General features: G+C 44.0%; 1 protein-coding gene across 1 annotated transcript in view; it reads left to right on the top strand.

Annotated features, from left to right (window-relative positions):
- Nucleotides 1–18,992: 18,992 nt before the first annotated feature.
- prva (Parvalbumin alpha) overlaps nucleotides 18,993–21,736 on the top strand; it is a 42,428-nt gene continuing 39,684 nt past the window's right edge. The window contains 1 exon segment of the mRNA NM_001173764.1: nucleotides 18,993–19,164. The gene's annotated coding sequence lies outside the window, so the exon portion shown is untranslated.

Here is a 21,736-nt window from a genome sequence, read left to right as displayed (position 1 = left end):
GCCATTTGGGACGCAAACCATTGATGTCCTTTAAGTCCCTTTGGCATGCCAGGACTGCACTTCAGTAGCAGAGCAAATCCACTGTACAATACACCAGTCCTTAGCTAGCACACAGACAGACAGGGAAACGCCTGAGTCTGGATCCTGTGTCCCAAATGGCACCCCATTCCCTACATAGTGCACTACTTATGAACAGAGGCCTATGGGGTGCCATTTGGGACGGAGTCTAGAAGCTGTGCTGGGCTGCTAGAGCAGCTTATCCTGCTCACTGTGGCGTGAAGGGAGAGGCTCGATGTCTGTAGAAGAACGCCTGCCTAGTCCCTAGCAGGGTGACGATTTGGCTCTGTTAAGTGTATGTTACTCACATAGACCACTGATGAGGTTTTTTAAGCTGACTCAAAGGCCAAAACCTACACTCGAACATCATTACTGCGACACAACACAGAAAGAACAGTGACAATTGAGCATAATGATAAAGCAACACAAGCTCCAAACAAAACACCACCATAAAGGCAGCAACAGAGATACGCCATCCCTAGCCATTTTAATGATGGTGTGTGGGACAGGCTGTGGTGCTGTCTATAGATTATGGACTGTATGGCTGTCTTATTTACGGCATATTTTGGCATAGGGGAGACCGGGGATGGTTGTAACACAGGATAGTTGTAACACTCAATATCTCTAATCAGGAACAAGCTAGAATCATGTGACTCACTGTGCACATGGTCCGTTTAGTCCTCAACCCTCATGTGAAGAAGCAAGACCCTGTGATAGACTTTGCAGATTTTATTGACCGAAATATGATTTTGAGGTAAAAAAAATCAAATGCCTTCACCAAATGCATGTTGGTGATGGCATCACCTGCTTTGTCATTAGAATCACAAAACTTATATCAGGTTTATAACCAGTGTGTGTAGATGTATTTGATGTAAGTTAGCAATGCTAAAGTTTGAACTTAGCTAAACTTGAAGATAAATAATGGCTGCAAGGGTCAGGGTTAGTTGTAACAAGCCTAAGGGAATACAAATGATGGGCCCTCCAAGCCTGTACCCCAGGACTACCATACCAAGATTACAACTGTGACTCTGATTCAGTGAGCATGTCCAGCATTTACTCACACACACACACACACACACCAATCACACACAAACATGGAAAGAAACATGTGGTTTTGGAAAACTTCCCATGTGACATTTCACATGTGAATTGATGTGTTTTTAGAGCATTTCACATTTCTAAAACGAATGCAATCACTATTCACCCGGGGCAAACTCCTCCCACCGGGGCAACCTGTGTCCAATACTCAAATCCCCTCAATATCTCATGTGAAGTGTTCCAAAAACACATTTGCACATTATTTCACATGTGAAATTTCACTTGCACATGATTTCACATGTGAAATTTCACAAATAGTGTAGTTTCATGGTATCACATGGTATCACATGTTGAAATGTTGCATGCCCACATGTTTTTAACATGAGATCATGTTCTCACATGTGCTCACATGTCACATGTGTAGTTTCATGCTATCACATGTTGCTTCGCATGTTGTCACGTTATCACATTAACTTTACATAAAAGCACATGTGATCCCTCAAGATCACACATGTTCACATGAGGAATTCAAATGTTTAGTCCATGATGTTGTTGTTTGGCTGCCAGATGTTGTTTAGTTGAGATGGGCCAGCTAATGGAACGCAAAAAAATAAACAATTTATGATTTGTATTATTATTTTATTCCTGCCGCACAAAATTTGAAACATGGCAATGTTATGATTTCTAATTTTTTCCAAACTGTTACGTTTCACTACAAGCCATGTTGCTGACCGGGGAGGTGGAGTAAATTGTAACATTTCACTCCTTGTATTTGAGACAAAGTCACACCTTGTCTGTTTGATTTAGAGAGATAATACCAATTTGTAGCAGACAGATGGAAGCTGTTCCTATCACATTTTGAATGTAGCTCCAACAATCTCGGAGAACTTTTTCTAATGCTAAAAGTGCTACAACCTTCCTCGGTCTTCCCCTACGTTAGCTGACAGTCAAACGCCGCAAAAGTCAACCCAAAACTTACCTTGATGCTTAAGTTTAATCAAATCAAATTTATTTTTATATAGCCCTTCGTACATCAGCTGATATTCTCAAAGTGCTGTACAGAAACCCAGCCTAAAACCCCAAACAGCAAGCAAAGCATGTGAAAGAAGCACGGTGGCTAGGAAAAACTCCCTAGGAAAAACTCCCTAGAAAGGCCAAAAACCTAGGAAGAAACCTAGAGAGGAACCAGGCTATGAGGGGTGGCCAGTCCTCTTCTGGCTGTGCAGGGTGGATATTAAAACAGAACATGGTCAAAATGTTAAAATGTTAAAATGTTCATAAATGACCAGCATGGTCAAATAATAATAATCATAGTAGTTGTCGAGGGTGCAACAAGCACGTCCGGTGAACAGGTCAGGGTTCCATAGCCGCAGGCAGAACAGTTGAAACTGGAGCAGCAGCACGGCCAGGTGGACTGGGGACAGCAAGGAGTCATCATACCAGGTAGTCCTGAGGCATGGTCCTAGGGCTCAGGTCCTCCGAGAGAAAGACAGAAAGAGAGAAAGAGAGAATTAGAGAGAGCATATTTAAATACACACAGGACACCGGATAAGACAAGAGAAATACTCCAGATGTAACAGACTGACCCTAGCCCCCCGACACATAAACTACTGCAGCATAAATACTGGAGGCTGAGACAGGAGGGATCAGAAGACACTGTGGCCCCATCCGATGATACCCCCGGACAGGGCCAAACAGGCAGGATATAACCCCACCCACTTTGCCAAAGCACAGCCCCCACACCACTAGAGGGATGTCTCCAACCACCAACTTACCGTCCTAAGACAAGGCCGAGTATAGCCCACAACGATCTCCGCCATGGCACAACCCAAGGGGGGGGGGGGGGGGGGGGGGGGGGGCGCCAACCCAGACAGGAAGACCACGTCAGTGACTCAACCCACTCAAGTGACGCACCCCTCCCATGGACGGCATGGAAGAACACCAGTAGGCCAGTGACTCAGCCTCTGTAAAAGGGTTAGAGGCAGAGAATCCCAGTGGAAAGAGGGGAACCGGCAAGGCAGAGACAGCAAGGGCGGTTCGTTGCTCCAGCCTTTCCGTTCACCTTCACACTCCTGGGCCAGACTATACTTAATCATAGGACCTACTGAAGAGATAAGTCTTCAGTAAAGACTTAAAGGTTGAGACTGAGTCTGCGTCTCTCACATTGGTAGGCAGACCATTCCATAAAAATGGAGCTCTATAGGAGAAAGCCCTACCTCCAGCCGTTTGCTTAGAAATTCTAGGGACAATTAGGAGGCCTGCGTCTTGTGACCGTAGCGTACGTGTAGGTATGTACGGCAGGACCAAATCGGAAAGATAGGTAGGAGCAAGCCCATGTAATGCTTTGTAGGTTAGCAGTAAAACCTTGAAATCAGCCCTTGCCTTAACAGGAAGCCAGTGTAGGGAGGCTAACACTGGAGTAATATGATCAAATTTTTTGGTTCTAGTCAGGATTCTAGCAGCCGTATTTAGCACTAACTGAAGTTTATTTAGTGCTTTATCCGGGTAGCCGGAAAGTAGAGCATTGCAGTAGTCCAGCCTAGAAGTAACAAAAGCATGGATTAATTTTTCTGCGTCATTTTTGGACAGAAAATTTCTGATTTTTGCAATGTTACGTAGATGGAAAAAAGCTGTCCTTGAAACAGTCTTGATATGTTCTTCAAAAGAGAGATCAGGGTCCAGAGTAACGCCGAGGTCCTTCACAGTTTTATTTGAGACGACTGTACAACCATCCAGATTAATTGTCAGATTCAACAGAAGATCTCTTTGTTTCTTGGGACCTAGAACAAGCATCTCTGTTTTGTCCGAGTTTAAAAGTAGAAAGTTTGCAGCCATCCACTTCTTTATGTCTGAAACACAGGCTTCTAGCGAGGGCAATTTTGGGGCTTCACCATGTTTCATTGAAATGTACAGCTGTGTGTCGTCTGCATAGCAGTGAAATTTAACATTATGTTTTCGAATGACATCCCCAAGAGGTAAAATATATAGTGAAAACAATAGTGGTCCTAAAACGGAACCTTGAGGAACACCGAAATTTACAATTGATTTGTCAGAGGACAAACCATTCACAGAGACAAACTGATATCTTTCCGACAGATAAGATCTAAACCAGGCCAGAACTTGTCCATGTAGACCAATTTGGGTTTCCAATCTCTCCAAAAGAATGTGGTGATCGATGGTATCAAAAGCGGCACTAAGATCTAGGAGCACGAGGACAGATGCAGAGCCTCGGTCTGACGTCATTAAAAGGTCATTTACCACCTTCACAAGTGCAGTCTCAGTGCTATGATGGGGTCTAAAACCAGACTGAAGCGTTTCGTATACATTGTTTGTCTTCAGGAAGGCAGTCAGTTGCTGTGCAACAGCTTTTTCTAAAATTTTGGAGAGGAATGGAAGATTCGATATAGGCCGATAGTTTTTTATAATTTCTGGATCAAGATTCGGCTTTTTCAAGAGAGGCTTTATTACTGCCACTTTTAGTGAGCTTGGTACACATCCGGTGGATAGAGAGCCGTTTATTATGTTCAACATAGGAGGGCCAAGCACAGGAAGCAGCTCTTTCAGTAGTTTAGTTGGAATAGGGTCCAGTATGCAGCTTGAGGGTTTGGAGGCCATGATTATTTTCATCATTGCGTCAAGAGATATAGTACTAAAACACTTTAGTATCTCCCTTGATCCTAGGTCCTGGCAGAGTTGTGCAGACTCAGGACAATGGAGCTTTGGAGGAATACCCAGATTTAAAGAGGAGTCTGTAATTTGCTTTCTAATGATCATGATCTTTTCCTCAAAGAAGTTCATAAATTTATTACTGCTGAAGTGAAAGCCATCCTCCATTTGCGAAGGCTGCTTTTTAGTTAGCTTTGCGACAGTATCAAAAAGAAATTTCGGATTGTTCTTATTTTCCTCAATTAAGTTGGAAAAATAGGATGATCGAGCAGCAGTAAGGGCTCTTCGATACTGCACGGTACTGTCTTTCCAAGCTAGTCGGAAGACTTCCAGTTTGGTGTGGCGCCATTTCCGTTCCAATTTTCTGGAAGCTTGCTTCAGAGCTCGTGTATTTTCTGTATACCAGGGAGCTAGTTTCTTATGACAGATGTTTTTAGTTTTTAGGGGTGCAACTGCATCTAGGGTATTGCGCAAGGTTAAATTGAGTTCCTCGGTTAGGTGGTTAACTGATTTTTGTCCTCTGACGTCCTTGGGTAGGCAGAGGCAGTCTGGAAGGGCATCAAGGAATCTTTGGGTTGTCTGAGAATTTATAGCACGACTTTTAATGCTCCTTGGTTGGGGTCTGAGCAGATTATTTGTTGCAATTGCAAACGTAATAAAATGGTGGTCCGATAGTCCAGGATTATGAGGAAAAACATTTAGATCCACAACATTTATTCCATGGGACAAAACTAGGTCCAGAGTATGACTGTGGCAGTGAGTAGGTCCAGAGACATGTTGGACAAAACCCACTGAGTCGATGATGGCTCCGAAAGCCTTTTGGAGTGGGTCTGTGGACTTTTCCATGTGAATGTTAAAGTCACCAAAAATTAGAATATTATCTGCTATGACTACAAGATCCGATAGGAATTCAGGGAACTCAGTGAGGAACACTGCATATGGCCCAGGAGGCCTATAAACAGTAGCTATAAAAAGTGAGTGAGTAGGCTGCATAGATTTCATGACTAGAAGCTCAAAAGACGAAAACGTCATTGTTGTTTTTTTTTTTGTAAATTGAAATTTGCTATCGTAAATGTTAGCAACACCTCCGCCTTTGCCGGATGCACGGGGGGTATGGTCACTAATGTAACCTGGGGGTGAGGCCTCATTTAACACAGTAAATTCATCAGGCTTAAGCCATGTTTCAGTCAGGCCAATCACATCAAGATTATTATCAGTGATTAGTTCATTGACTATAACTGCCTTGGAAGTGAGGGATCTAACATTAAGTAACCCAATTTTGAGATGTGAGGTATCACAATCTCTTTCAATAATGGCAGGAATGGAGGAGGTCTTTATACTAGTGAGATTGCTAAAGCGAACACCGCCATTTTTAATTTTGCCCAACCTAGATCGAGGCACAGACACGGTCTCAATGGGGGAAGCTGAGCTGACTACACTGACTGTGCTAGTGGCAGACTCCACTAAGCTGGCAGGCTGGCTAACAGCCTGCTGCCTGGCCTGCACCCTATTTCATTGTGGAGCTAGAGGAGTTAGAGCCCTGTCTATGTTCGTAGATAAGATGAGAGCACCCCTCCAGCTAGGATGGAGTCCGTCACTCCTCAACAGGCCAGGCTTGGTCCTGTTTGTGGGTGAGTCCCAGAAAGAGGGCCAATTATCTACAAATTCTATCTTTTGGGAGGGGCAGAAAACAGTTTTCAACCAGCGATTGAGTTGTGAGACTCTGCTGTAGAGCTCATCACTCCCCCTAACTGGGAGGGGGCCAGAGACAATTAATCGATGCCGACACATCTTTCTAGCTGATTTACACGCTGAAGCTATGTTGCGCTTGGTGACCTCTGACTGTTTCATCCTAACATCGTTGGTGCCGACGTGGATAACAATATCTCTATACTCTCTACACTCGCCAGTTTTAGCTTTAGCCAGCACCGTCTTTAGATTAGCCTTAACGTCGGTAGCCCTGCCCCCTGGTAAACAGTGTATGATCGCTGGATGATTAGTTTTAAGTCTAATACTGCGGGTAATGGAGTCGCCAATGACTAGGGTTTTCAATTTGTCAGAGCTAATGGTGGGAGCCGTCGGCGTCTCAGACCCCACAACGGGAGGAGTAGAGACCAGAGAAGTCTCGGCCTCCGACTCCGACTCGCTTAATGGGGAGAACCGGTTGAAAGTTTCTGTCGGCTGAATAAGCGACACCGGTTGAGCATTCCTACAGCGTTTCCCTCCAGAAGCCATGAGAAAGATGTCCGGCTGCGGGGACCGTGCGAGGGGGTTTATACTAACGTTACTATCTGTACTTACTGGTGGCACAGACGCTGTTTCATCCTTTCCTACACTGAAATTACCCTTGCCTAACGATCGCGTCTGAAGCTGGGCTTGCAGCACAGCTATCCTTGCCGTAAGGCGATCGTTCTCCTGTATATTATAAATACAACGACTGCAATTAGAAGGCATCATGTTAATGTTACTTAGCTTCGGCTGTTTGAAGTCCTGACGAACCATGTCCAGATAAAACCTCCGGGGATGAATGAAAAAAGTTGAGTGAGGAAAAAAGTTGAGTGAGGGAAAAAGTAAAAATATACGGTAATGAAAAAGTAAAAAACCGTCAGGTATCAAAGTAAGATTAGGAATTCATTTTGAGACTTTGGTTTAAGTCCATCCTCAACCTCGTAGCTCATCGCAAGCCTACTAGATGATAATAGGGGTTCGCGTTGCCCCTAGTGGACGGTAGGACATTGACATTATGGCATTGGGTGTCATATTCCACTAGAGTCTGGCCTGTGATAAAGTCAGGGTCTGCATCACAAAGGGGACCTAATTCCCTACATTATGCACTACTTTTACCCAGAAAATGATTTGGGATGCAACGAGTCCTTATTATGTTGTTTTTACTTCACTTCCATAACTACCACAAATAAGCCATAGTCCTGTGCCATCTTTCCCCAGCTGTAACCTCTTTGAACAACTACTGTTCATCTGTTGTATTCAAATAAAGTTGTTCTATTCAATTCTATTCAATTAAATTCTATTTGATTCCATTCTATTTCTGTAAGGTCCCTCACCACTATCCCTCATGAGCAGCAGTCATACAGTGCCCTTCTAATGACAAACCTGGCATGTTTGTATCAAAGTCACACAGACAATTAACCCCTGAGTCACTGAGCTCAGATCAGATACTCTCAGCAACACTGTTCACTTCACTCCCACCAGACTCCGCCTGGCCACGTACTCAGAAACACGATCTGTGAAGACTCCTTCTAGTCAGTCAGACATGGTTGTTGTTTCGCATTTCAGAAAACACCATTTGACTTTTCACAAAAGCGTCACTTTCTGTGGCTTATCAATTATACTATGTTGGACCATGAACTTGTTGTTTAGGTTAAAACAATCTGGCATACTCTTAATCTCTACTCAGTCCACTCAGAAGAGGATGGACCACACATCTGACCCGGGTCTCCTTTCTATGTTTCTTCCCTCTACTGAGTTTTTTCTGGCCACTGTGTTCTCACTTCTGCTTTTATTGGCCTTTGGGGTCTAGGCCGGGTTATTATAAAGCACTTTGTGACAACTGCTGATGTAAAAAGGGCTTTGTCAAATACATGTGATTGATTGGTTGATTAAAGTCAAATAGTGTGAATGGGATGTAACAGTATATTGCAGTTTGTTTGTGTTCAACTCCCTTTTCCATTCACCATCTGTCTGCCAATTAAATGCTTTAACATTGTGTAATGTACACACCGGGAGGACCAAACAAAGGAACAAACATGCGCCGCATACTGAACGTGAGAGAAAACAATAACACCTAGGGACTGTTAACAACTGAGGGCTAAATAAAGGGGGAGTAATCAGGGTAGTGTTGAAGTCCAGGTGTGCGTAATGATGGTTGCCAGGTGTGCGTAATGATGTGTTGCCATAACAGAGCGGTGGAGCGGGAGTAAACGTGACACATTGTAACTATCTGTCATCTAGAGACCGGCAGAACTAGGATCAAAGAGTTATCCAGATAACTTGCCTAAATATTTTTATTTTTGTATTTATTTTTTAAAGATGAGCTTGACATGGGTATGGTCTTATTGGCTCAACAACCAAAAACACATATCTAAGTTTAGCTTTCTTAATTAACTAGAAAATCAATAGTTATTTATCAAAGTTAGCTGGCTAGATTCTGCTTTGTAGTGTACCCCTCTGAAGTGTCTTAATGTGTTGTTGTGTCTCACTTGCTTTAGCTTCCTGGAAGCAAGTGCCAAACTAAGCAGCAAGTAGTTCCTCTTTCTTTCTCTGAAATAAATGTGCTCTTAGAATTGTCTTGTGGGTGTTCGACGCCTTTCCAAAGAAGGAGATATTCTATCAAATACAGTAATTGGTTGCACTGTACATCATTTCATACGTTATCACAGTGTTGAGAAAAATGTATACATACAGTAACTAAGGAGGAGGTCCTTACTGTTCTCAACACAAGTTCACAAAACGCCCTCGCCATCCTAGATTATAATAGTGATTGTAATGGTGATACTGTTAGGTTTTTGAAAGGTGTTATGTGTAGGATTGTGATTCGCACTCTGCATAAGGATGATATAGAAGTATGCCTATTATGCAGAGTGCGAATTAAACCATGACATTCGGGGTCTCTGTACTGAAACATTTTTGTGGGCCTAATAATAAAATATGCATGACCTTTCAATGTGGCATGAACACAACCAGTCATGATGTTTTCATCTGATTGTCAAACAAATCACTTCAAAAAGTAGGCATGTTCGTTCACTCCAAAATTATTCCAGCATCCAAACTGCGTATTCCTGCGCCATTTGATGAATGGAAATAGACATCTGTTACAAAACACCAAAAAGTGTGCCTAATGACATTTGCAGATTGCCATTGATTAGGCCTACATTAATTAGTTCTATATTGATTAGTCCAACATTAATTGATGCTCTTGCTGACAAATGAACCTTTTTTATAGCCTGAGAAGTCGGGACACCTGAAATGGGGCTGAAACTGGCCCAGGAAATACAGGATGGTCATCCTAACACACATGGTCAACTTACTAGACAAGGCTACAATGTATATTAACATGAACTTCAAAAAGGCCTACCAGTAACCAGTGATGTATTGTTAAAAAAAATATGTGTCACGATTGTGTGTAGAAACGGACCAAGGCGCAGCGTGAGTATCGGTCCACATCTTTATTATATTGTGAAACTTAGCCAAACGAACCATGACAACAGCGGTGCAGCATGCACTAACTCAAAATAATCTCCCACAAACACAGGTGGGAAAAACAACTACTTAAATATGATCCCCAATTAGAGACAACGATGACCAGCTGCCTCTAATTGGGAATCATACAAATACCCCAACATAGAAAAAAAACTAGAGCACAACATAGAAAAAATAAACTAGATAAACCCCCCAGTCACACCTTGACCTACTCTACCATAGAAAATAAGAGCACTCTATGGTCAGGACGTGACAATATGATTGTAAGTCGCTCTGGATAAGAGCGTCTGCTAAATGACTTAAATGTAAATGTAAATGAGAAAACTCTAATTGCCGGTCACGTGAAAAAAGTAATAGTCCCTATACTTTCAATGCATTTAAAAAAAAAGTGGTTAACAGTGTTTGCTTGTGTTTACCCTCCACTAGGCCTACACCACTGCCACATGAACACACCCAGAATAGGTAGCCTACATTCAATATATAGTAATTTGAGTTGAATTGAAACATGTTTTACACCCTAGTTCATGAGTTGTCCATAGTTCATGTGTTAATGCTTGGAGTCTTCACAGATCGTGTAACATACCTTTCTTTCCTTACATTAATGACATTTATGACAGTGCTATTTGTAGTTATTAAGCATTTAACAATTGAATTAGAACACTGAACTTAAACGCTGTACGAATCAAGGATCTTGGAGATCAACGAAAATGCACTGTTGTCACGTCCTGACCAGCAGATGGAGCTGGTGTAGTAGTTTGGGGGTCAGGACGTGGCAGTCTGGTGTGTGTCTTGTGACTCCTGATCAGGAACAGCTGGGAATCGTTGTTCCTGATTGGGAGTCACATATGTAGGAGTTGTTTGTCACTGGGGTTGGGGGGTAATTGTTTCTTGTTTAGTGTGTTTGCACCTGACAGGACTGTTGGCTGTCAGTTTCCTTGTTTTGTTTTGTTTCGTTTGTTTGTTTGTTTGTTTGTTATAGTGTTCTTTCTAATTAAATTGAAAGATGAATACTAACTCCGCTGCATTTTGGTCCATTCCTGAAGACAGCCCTTACAACTGTAGATCTAAGTGTAACTATACCTACGTAACATTTCATTACGTTTCGCTGTGAAAACAGTTTTCATGGGAACACAAATCTAAAATAATGTAGGCTTATGTCGTTGCAAAATGTAACACTTCTAACCGAAAGAGTCAACTGTAGGCCTACTGTCATTAATGTATACTTGTTGAATGGATGTGTATTGGTGTCTAGCTGTAGGTTAGTTGTCTAGTAATATTGTCAACCATCATCAGCTGATACAGGAAAGAAAACAAATAATGATAGAAAATAATGAAGCTAGACAAATGGTCTACTTCCTCTGGACACAGACGGCACGGAGAACAACAGTACTCGCGCGCACCTGAAAAACAAAAGCAAAGAGCTCTCTTAACAGTTGACTAACAAAATCAAACAATGATAAATCTATTAATAAATCTAATGCATTGGAATAAAGGCTACTTTTTTTATCAAGGACGCATGGCGAAATGGTGAAAAAGAGGACACACAAAGGAAAATCTATGTGCAAAGGAGCTCAGCTGAGGCCCAAATTCAGCGCTACTGGATGAACTACTCTGCCACATAGAAATACATGGTTTAAACCATTACAGAGAGGTGGGGGTGTTTGTTTCATTTACCACTGTAAAACATATTTACCACTGCATTTTAAACAAATTGGAGAATGGTTAAATTAGCATTATTTAGAGACCACCCCCCAAAGTTTGACTTTTGTTGCATTTTGGGGAGCTAACGTCTCATCAGGGAAGCTGACGAGGGAGCCCCCCCCGGGCTCCCTCGTAATGCCCTTACGCTAATAAACCTCTGAAAATGGCCCTAGGCAAACGCAATTTATATTAACCTCACCACTCCCATCTAGTGACCACAAAATGTTACTCTCATCCAGTTGATCAGAAAAGGAAATGTCATTTTCAGTTGATTTTCAATGTAATGTTTCTTTTTAGAAAACCATTCCATAGTGAGTTCACAATCATAATATGGACAGTTTTCCTAATAGGCACTCTTCTCAGAAATAGATTTTCAGAAGAAGCCTTAATTTTCAGGAGATACTTATACACGTCTTATAAAATGGCTTTTCTCCAGGGCTTCTTCTTTTTGTTACTGACAGACATTTCATCATGCATAATTTCCACGCTACTATGTCACAATAATGACTTGTCACAGTAAGTTGGTGGTTGGTGGTTGGAGATATCCCTCTAGTGGTGTGGGGGCTGTGCTTTGGCAAAGTGGGTGGAGTTATATCCTGCCTGGTTGGCCCTGTCCGGGGGTATTGTCAGACAGGGCCACAGTGTCTCCCGACCCCTCCTGTCTCAGCCTCCAGTATTTTTGCTGCAATAGTTTATGTGTCAGGGGCTAGGGTCAGTCTGTTATATCTGGAGTATTTCTTCTGTCTTATCTGGTGTCCTGTGTGAATTTAAGTATGCTCTTTCTAATTCTTTCGGTTTTTCTCTTTCTTTCTTTCTCTCGGAGGACCTGAGCCCTAGGGCCATGCCTCAATACTACCTGGCCTGATGACTTCTTGCTGTCCCCAGTTCACCTGGTCATGCTGCTGCTCCAGTTTAAAATGTTCTGCCTGCGGCTATGGAACCCTGACCTGTTCACCGGACGTGCTACCTGTCCCAGACCTGCTGTTTTCAACTCTCTAGAGACAGCAGGAGCGGTAGAGATACTCTGAATGATCGGCTATGAAAAGCAAAATGACATTTACTCGTGAGGTGCAGACCTGTTGCACCCTCTACAACCACTGTGATTATTATTATTTGATCCTGCTGGTCATCTATGAACATTTGAACATCTTGGCCATGTTCTATTATAATCTCCACCCAGCACAGCCAGAAGAGGACTGGCCACCCCTCATAGCCTGGTTCCTCTCTAGGTTTCTTCCTAGGTTCTGGCCTTTCTAGGGAGTTTTTCCTAGCCACCGTGCTTCTACACCTGCATTGCTTGCTGTTTGGGGTTTTAGGCTGGGTTTCTGTAAAGCACTTTGTGACATCAGGGCTTTATAAATAAATGTGATTGATTGATTGATTACAATGAGCCCATCCCCCTATAGCTCCTCCCACCAGCCTCCTCTGATCCAACATGACACACAACATATCATCTGAACGATTCACCCTATTCTATTCCTGTTTTATAGCAAGTTATTATTCAGTCTTCCTATACGAATAATGAGATCATCTTTTTTTTTTTTTATTACATTTATTTCACCTTTATTTAACCAGGTAGGCCAGTTGAGAACAAGTTCTCATTTACAACTGCGACCTGGCCAAGATAGTGCAAAGCAGTGCGACACAAATAACACAGAGTTACACATGGGATAAAAATACGTACAGTCAATAACACAAAATAAAAGTCTATATACAGTGTGTGCAAATGTAGTAAGATTAGGGAGGTAAGGCAATACATAGGCCATAGTGGCAAAATAATTTCAATTTAGCAATTAAACACTGTAGTGATCGTTGTGCAGAAGATGAATGTGCAAGTAGAGATAGTGGGGTGCAAAGGAGGAAAAAAAATATAACAATATGGGGATGAGGTAGTTGGGTGGGCTATTTAAAGATGGGCTATGTACAGGTGCAGTGATCTGTGAGCTGCTCTGACAGCTGGTGCTAAAAGTTAGTGAGGGAGATATGGATCTCCAGCTTCAGGAATTTTTGCAATTCGTTTCAGTCATTGGCAGCAAAGAACTGGAAGGAAAGGCGGCCAAAGCAGGAGTTGGCTTTGGGGGTAACCAGCGAAATATACCTGCTGAGGCGCGTGCTACGGGTGGGTGCTGCTATGGTGACCAGTGAGTTGAGATAAGGCGGGGCTTTAACCTAGCAAAGACTTATAGATGACCTGGAGCCAGTGGGTTTAGCGACGAATATGAAGCGAGGGACAGCCACCGAGAGGATAAAGGTCGCAGTGGTGGGTAGTGTATGGGGCTTTGGTGACAAAACGGATGGCACTGTGATAGACTACATCCAGTTTGCTGTGCAGAGTGTTGGAGGCTATTTTGTAAATGACATCGCTGAAGTCAAGGATCGGTAGGATAGTCAGTTTTACGAGGGTATGTTTGGCAGCATGAGTGAGGTATGCTTTGTTGCAAAATAGGAAGCCAATTCTAGATTTAATTTTGGATTCGAGATGCTTAATGTGAGTCTCGAAAAAGAGTTTACAGTCTAACCAGACACCTAGGTATTTGTAGTTGTCCACGTATTCTAAGTCAGAACCGTCCAGAGTAGTGATGCTAGAGTAGTGATGCGGGCGGGTGCGGGCAGCGATCGGTTGAAGAGCATGCATTTAATTTTGCTTGCATTTAAGAGCAGTTGGAGGCCACGGAAGGAGAGTTGTATGGCATTGAAACTCATCTGGAGGTTTGTTAACAGAGTGTCCAAAGATGGGCCAGAAGTATACAGAATGGTGTTGTCTGCGTAGAGGTGGATCAGAGTATCACCAGCAGCAAGAACGGCATCACTGATGTATACAGACGAAAGAGTCAGCCTGAGAATTGAACCCTGTGGCACCCTCATAGAGACTGCCAGAGGTCCGGACAACAGGCCCTCCGATTTGACACACTGAACTCTGTCTGAGATGAGTTGGGTTTTATTTCACTTATTAGATGTGATGCATTACCATTTACAGTAGATGTAGGCCTAAGTATGAATGGACTGTAATGCACTAAGAGGTTTATATTGTATTAACATAGATTGAGCAACATATAATAGACATGACTAACTGGAGGGTTGCTGGCTAGTAGGAGTGTAGGCTGAGTAGACTCTTGACACACACACACAATGCCTGGTTGTGGGGCCGCTCAAGGACAGGTGTATGTGAGGAACTGATAGAATGGAAGATAGCTGTAGCATAAAAACAGGCACTGTCCTTGAGTGTCTGACTCTCGGTTACACACACGAAGATAAGCTAGAAGACAACTATGCTTGGCAACAAAGATGCGTCTAGAGGCTGGGACCAGCCTGCACGCCAACGATAGGCTGGAGTAAGTCTAAACCATTTACATTACATTTACATTTATTTTATTAAATATTAATTAAACCACACCCAAGCATCTACTATGAGAGGGAACTACGTCTGTCAAGAAGTATTTAAGGAAGAACTTATGATGTCATTTCAGTTCTCTGTCTGCCCTGCGAGGTGTTACAGTGAACCCGTATATACGAACATTGCATTTATCACTATTTACTTAGCTTAATAAACAGCTGTGAAACAGTACTAGAGACCAGAGTTTCTCTTTGTCCTGACACCAGATTCGAATTGACGCAACCTAACAGAAGTAGTTAGTGAACTAGGCAAGGCAGTCATTTGAGAAACCAAGGCTGTTGAGTCTGCCGATAAGAATGCAGTGATTGACAGAGTCGAAAGCCTTGGCCAGGTCGATGAATACGACTGCACAGTATTGTCTTTTATCGATGGCGGTTATGATATCATTTAGGACGTTGAGCGTGGCTGAGGTGCATCCATGACCAGCTTGAAAACCAGATTGCATAGCGGAGAAGGTACGGTGGGATTCGAAATGGTCGGTGATCTATTTGTTAACTTGGCTTTCGAAAAGACTTCAGAATGGCAGGGTAGGATAGATATAGGTCTGTAACAGTTTGAGTCTAGAGTGTCACCCCCTTTGAAGAGGGGGATGACCGCGGCAGCTTTCCAATCCTTAGGGATCTCAGACGATACTAAATAGAGGCTAGTAATAGGGGTTGCAACAATTGCGGTGGATAATTTTAAAAAGAGAGGGTCCAGATTGTCCAGCTGATTTAGCCCAGCTGATTTGTAGGGGTCCAGATTCTGCAGCTCTTTCAGAAAATCGGCTATCTGGATTTGGGTGAAGGAGAAATGGGGGAGGCTTGAGCAAGTTGCTGTGGGGGGTGCAGAGCTGTTGACCGGGGTAGGGGTAGCCAGGTGGAAAGCATGGCCAGCCATAGAAAAATGCTTATTAAAATTCTCGATTATAGTAGATTTATCGGTGGTGACTGTGTTTCCTAGCCTCAGTGCAGTGGGCAACTGGGAGGAGGCGCTCTTATTCTCCATGGACTTTACAGTGTCCCAGAACTTTTTGGAGTTTGTGCTACAGGATGCAAATTTATGTTTGAAAATGCTTTCCTAAATTTCCTAACTGCCTGTGGGGCTATTCAATGCTAATGCAGTACGCCACATGATGTTTTTGTGCTGGTCAAGCAAGGGCAGTCAGGTCGGGAGTGAACCAAGGGCTCTATCTGTTCTTAGTTCTACATTTTTGGAATGGGGCATGCTTATTTAAGATGGTGAGGAAAGCACTTTTAAAGAATAACCAGGCATCCTCTACTGACGGAATGAGTTCAATATCCTGCCCAGGATACCCGGGCCAGGTCGATTAGAAAGGCCTGCTCGCTGAAGTGTTTTAGGGAGCGTTTGACTGTGATGAGGGGTGGTTGTTTGACCGCGGACACATTACGGACGCTGGCAATGAGGCAGTGATCGCTGAGATCCTGGTTGAAGACAGCAGATGTGTATTTAGAGGGCAGGTTGGTCAGGATGATATCTATGAGGGTGCCCGTATTTACGAATTCAGGGTTGTACCTGGTAGGTTCATTGATAATTTGTGTGAGATTGAGGGCATCTATCTTAGATTGTAGGACGGCCAGGGTGTTAAGCATATCCCAGTTTAGGTCACCTAACAGTACAAACTCTGAAGATAAATGGGGGGCAATTAATTCACATATGGTGTCCAGGTTACAGCTGGGGGCTGAGGGGGGTCTATAAAATGCGGCAACAGTGAGAGACTTATTTCTGGAAAGGTTGACTTTAAAAGTAGAAGCTCGAAGTAATGTAACTGTATAGGACCATTCAGACCAATAGATAGAGAGGGATGGATGGGAGAGAGCTGTTAAGTTCGGCCTCCCCTTTATAGATACATTATTGTAATTATAAGGCACTTGTGGTTTTAATCTAAGTGAAGTGCTTTGGGGATATATGGGAGCGGGCGGGCAGAGCGGAGGAGATACCTCTCTAAAACTGCCTTTGAATGAGATATATAGAGGGGAGCAGATGCGCATCCACAGCACATCGTGTCGGCTTTGTCTTAAAGCAGCGCCATCTCTCTCTCTCCCCCTCTCTCTCTCTCTCTCTCTCTCTCTCTCTCCCTCCCTCTCCCTAGCTCCGTCGTTATCTCATATGCACGCATGCAAGCAAGCAAGCACACACACACACACACACACACACACACACACACACACACACACACACACACACACACACACACACACACACACACACACACACACACACACACACACACACACACACACACACAGTTAATGACATGTAGTTGTGAGATATGTGTGTTTTTCCTCTAATTTCCTTCAGGTCCCCCTGAGAATAGAAGAAGAAGGAATGAACATGTTTTGATATACATCACAGTAGAACCCATCATGACCGTGTGGAAATACATGTACTCATGTCGTTTCTTTCCAGAGAACTAGAGGAAGGATGATGATGCAATCACACTTTCCATTGCTCAGGCAGTGGCTGAATGTGGCTTTCATAATTTGGCATCTCATAATCTAGCATCTCATAGACAATTCTGTGCTCTTTTACGTTCTATACTGTTGTAGACAGCAGGACTGTATCCTGTGTTTCAAGTTAAGTCAAAACCCCCTGCCCCTAAAGCCTCTCCAATCGCTAAGGTAGAAGTCCACTCTGACTTCTCGACATCTCACTCACTGCAAATCAACTGAGACACCTTCACCTATTCACAAAGCAACTTATGATAGGGTTGCTAATCAAGGATCAGGTCCTCCCTCAATAATTTTGATCTAAAACTCTAAGTTGATCCTAGATCAGCACCTGCTCTGAGACACTTAGTGAATTCCAGTACTAACACTGAGTCAAGGTCTAGAACAGCCAGCCAAGTCTTATAGACTAGACATAACATAGTAAATGTAAATCTGTGACACTCAAATGAGTATGATATGTTACGTTTGGTATAGTTGCATAAGACAGACGGTTACTTAAGGCAAAAACGATCGAGCTGGATGGGTAGGCGTATAACGTGAACGTCAAGGAACCCGAAGGTTGCGTGTTTGAATCTCATCACAGACAACTTTAACATTTTAGCTAATTAGCAACTACTTACGACTTTTTAGCTACTTTCAACTACTTAGCATGTTAGCTAACCTTTCCCTTAACCCTAACCCTTAACTCTTTAACCTAACTCCTAACCTTAACTCTAACCTTAACCCGTAAGCCCTAGCCTAGCTAACGTTAGCCACCTAGCTAATGTTAGCATTAGCCACTTAGCCACCTAGCTAACGTTAGCCACAACAAATTGCAATTCGTAACATATCATTCGAATTGTAATTCGTAACATATCATATAATTGACTTTTACTACGTTACATCTACCCCTGAGTCCAGGTTGGAACAGGAACTTCTACTGTCTAGAGGCATCTTGTATAAAATAGCCTCAAAATAGCCTGTTCTTTTCTTCCTCTGTCCTCTGTCCTCCTCCCGTAACCTTTCACTCCTAAGTGCACTCACCCCAGGCCCCAGAACAAACTGACATGCTCTCTTATCTCTCATTGCCTTTCTCTCCATCTCTCATCAGCACTTCATCTATAGGGGGTTCATCCCTCACTCCACATTGTACTCCTCCTCCACTCTTCCCTTTTCCATCACCTTTTCATTCCTTTTCTGCCTCAAGTTCTTACTTCCCTCACTCCTCTCTCCACTCTTCTCCATCTCCCTAGCCACCCTCCCTCTCCCCATCCCTTCTTCCACTATCTCCCTCCACTGCTGCAATCCCTCCCTCTTAAACATCACAAAATACCCTCCTATCCCAATCCAGCCCTCTCTCCCTCTCTCCCTCTCTCCCTCCCTCCCTCTCCATTTATCTTTCCCACCCTCTCTCTCTCTCCCCTTCATCTCACCTCCAGCCACTCAGCGCTCCCTCTCCCTCTTCAGCAGCACCGCCCGCTCTCTTTCTCTTTCTACCTTTTTCTCTCTCTCGCTCCCTCTTTTTTCTCTCTCCTTCTCTCTTTGGCTCACAGAAGGTTCCCAGGCTCCTGGTCCGTCTGTCTGTCCGTCTGCCTGTCCGCCTGACTGTCCGACGATCCCGCTGAAGCTCCAGCACCACCCGGGACACAGACTCTCACAAAGGTAAGAAATAAGGGAAGATGAGAGGAGAGGAGAGAGGGGCTCTGCTTCCCTCAACTATCACTGATGCTGGAGGCAGACAGGATGAGGGAAAGAAAGAGAGAGGGAGTGGGGAGAACCAGAATGAGAAGAGATGAAGTGGAAAAAGAAGAGGGAGAGAGGAGTGGAGAGGAGGGGCGGTAATGCAGTGCACTGTTACTTGTGAGAAGAGAGGAATATATAGAAAGAGATGTTTAGATTGAAATTAGGTGTCTTGAGGAAACTGTCTGAGAACAGAGAAAGAGAGAACAGTTTGATGCATGCAGCGGGCAGAATTGCAGAAAGGGAGAGAGGGATGGAGAGGGATAGAGAGAATGTCATGAAAATGTTGGTGTATCAGCTGTGCTGCTGCAGAAAGCAACGGCAGCTCTGCCTCTCCGTAAAATCCCATTCACAAATAAGAGCTGAACTCCGCGGACTCCGATTGGTCCCCGAGCGGTGTGTGTTTGCTTCAATGTGTGTGTGTACTGTATTAGAGAATGAGATTGAGAGAGGGTGAGAGGGAAGGAGGGAAAGCGGGAGAGAGGAAGGGAATAGAAAGTCTATTAGAAAGCTCTTCTGTGGGTCTGGTGCTAATGCTGTGCTTGAGCGGCTGCTCCAGCAGCACACACCATGCAGACTAACAGAGAGAGAGAGAGAGAGAGATGGGCTGAGTAGGCGTGTACACTTTAATACAAGATGTAATGTATTGAGGAAGGGGGGGTCCAAATGAAAATAATTAGTGATGTCGCCGGTGCGGGTTGGTACGCTTGTCATAATGCAGGCTATAGATACAGAGACGATCGCTGTGACTTTGCGACAGACTTTGGGACACTTTCCCTCCTCAACTCCTCCCTCCCCCTCCTTTCCCCTTCTCCCCTACTCCCTGATTGCCTCATCTCTCACTCCAGCTTGCTCCCCTTTGATAACATCTGTAGAAACAGGGGCTGCACTCCTGGCATGCAAATAGCAGCCTGTAAGAGTGACGTTTACATTTCTGGGAAACTGTCGTTGGGTGCGGCAAAGTACAGGCAACCTGAAGTACATATGGGAGGGAGAGAGGGATGGAGAGAGAGGGATGGAGAGAGAGGGATGGAGAGAGAGGGATAGAGCGACGGGGAGAACTTCAGCAACCACACAGGAGTTCATGGGACAGAGAGGAGAGAGAGAGAGAGACCGGGAGAGGGAGAGAGAGAAAAAGAGTGTGAGAGAGAGAAGAGAGAAAAAATGAACTGACATATAGAGGGAATGAGGGTTATAATGAGATGGCAGGAGAAAAACAGGAGGAGGGTTGAGAGAGAGAGAGAGCGGGAGAGAGAGAAAGGTAGTGATGGAACGAGAAAGAGATGTGTGGAGAGCTAGGCGGTAATACAGTGCACTCTTGTGAAAAGAGAGGAATATAGATAGAAATGTGTAGATGGACATGGTGGGTCTTGAGGAAACTGTCTGAGAATAGAGAAAGAGACAACAGTTTGATGTATGCAGCAGGCAGAAATGCAGAAAGGGAGCGAGAGAAGGATCGTAAGAGAGAGGGATGGAGAGAGAGAGAATAGAGAGAATGTCAAGAAAATGTTGATGTATCAGCTGTGCAGCTGCAGGAAGCAGGAAGCAGCGACAGCTCTGCCTCTCCGTAAAATCCCATTCACAAAAAAGACCTGGAATAGAGGTTGAATTGACGTCGGTGCCCAGTGTGTAGAAAGATACTTCTTTCCCCTGCTCCATCCATCCTCCATCTCTTTTTCACTACATATAGTATCTCACACCCCATCAGTCCTCTTTCATTAGAAGTGAATGTGAGGGGTGTGATGCATGACTCTAGTCTATATCATCTCGTGAATTTCTAAGGATTCACTGACTTAGAGGCGAGTGGCTCTTTGGAGTGTGAAATACAACCTTGTGAAATATACAGCCAAAGTGTCTGTCGCATTTGTGGCAGCTGGGATCTGCTGGGATACCCAGTACAGCACAGGACAGGAGTGATGGGGATGTGCACGGGAGCGTGGTGGAAGGGTGGGACTCTGGGGAGATTTCAGGGTTGTGTAAGTGTGGGTAACTGAGTTCTTGTGTGGTACACCTTCTGCTTGGTGGCAGCTATGTGTTCAAGGGTTCTGCCTCTGGTTTAGTTTGCCGCTGCAGTGTGTGTTAGAGTGACTTTCATCGTCCTTCTTCTTGAGGCGTCTCTCCACAAACCCTGTCTAAAATAGTGGAGTAATTCAAGCATGTTATTGTGTGTGTGTGTGTGTGTGTGTGTGTGTGTGTGTGTGTGTGTGTGTGTGTGTGTGTGTGTGTGTGTGTGTGTGTGTGTGTGTGTGTGTGTGTGTGTGTGTGTGTGTGTGTGTGTGTGTGTGTGTGTGTGTGTGTGTGTGTGTGTGTGTGTGTGTGTGTGTGTCTGCAAACAAACCAGACCAGCCCAGACCAGAGCAGGCCTCTTCAGCGCAATGTAGCACCGCAGTTAATGAAGCATATCTCATCCCCGATCCCTGTCTCTGACTCAGGCACGGGCAGATTAATGACATCATGGAACATGGATGGGATTAGAGTACCAATCCAACAGAGA

Source organism: Salmo salar, chromosome 03 (genome assembly GCF_965601325.2).
Source record: "Salmo salar chromosome 03, fSalSal1, whole genome shotgun sequence".
Lineage (NCBI taxonomy): Eukaryota > Metazoa > Chordata > Actinopteri > Salmoniformes > Salmonidae > Salmo > Salmo salar.
The sequence above is the reverse complement of the archived record's forward strand: the minus strand, read 5'-3'. Positions and strand labels throughout refer to the sequence as shown.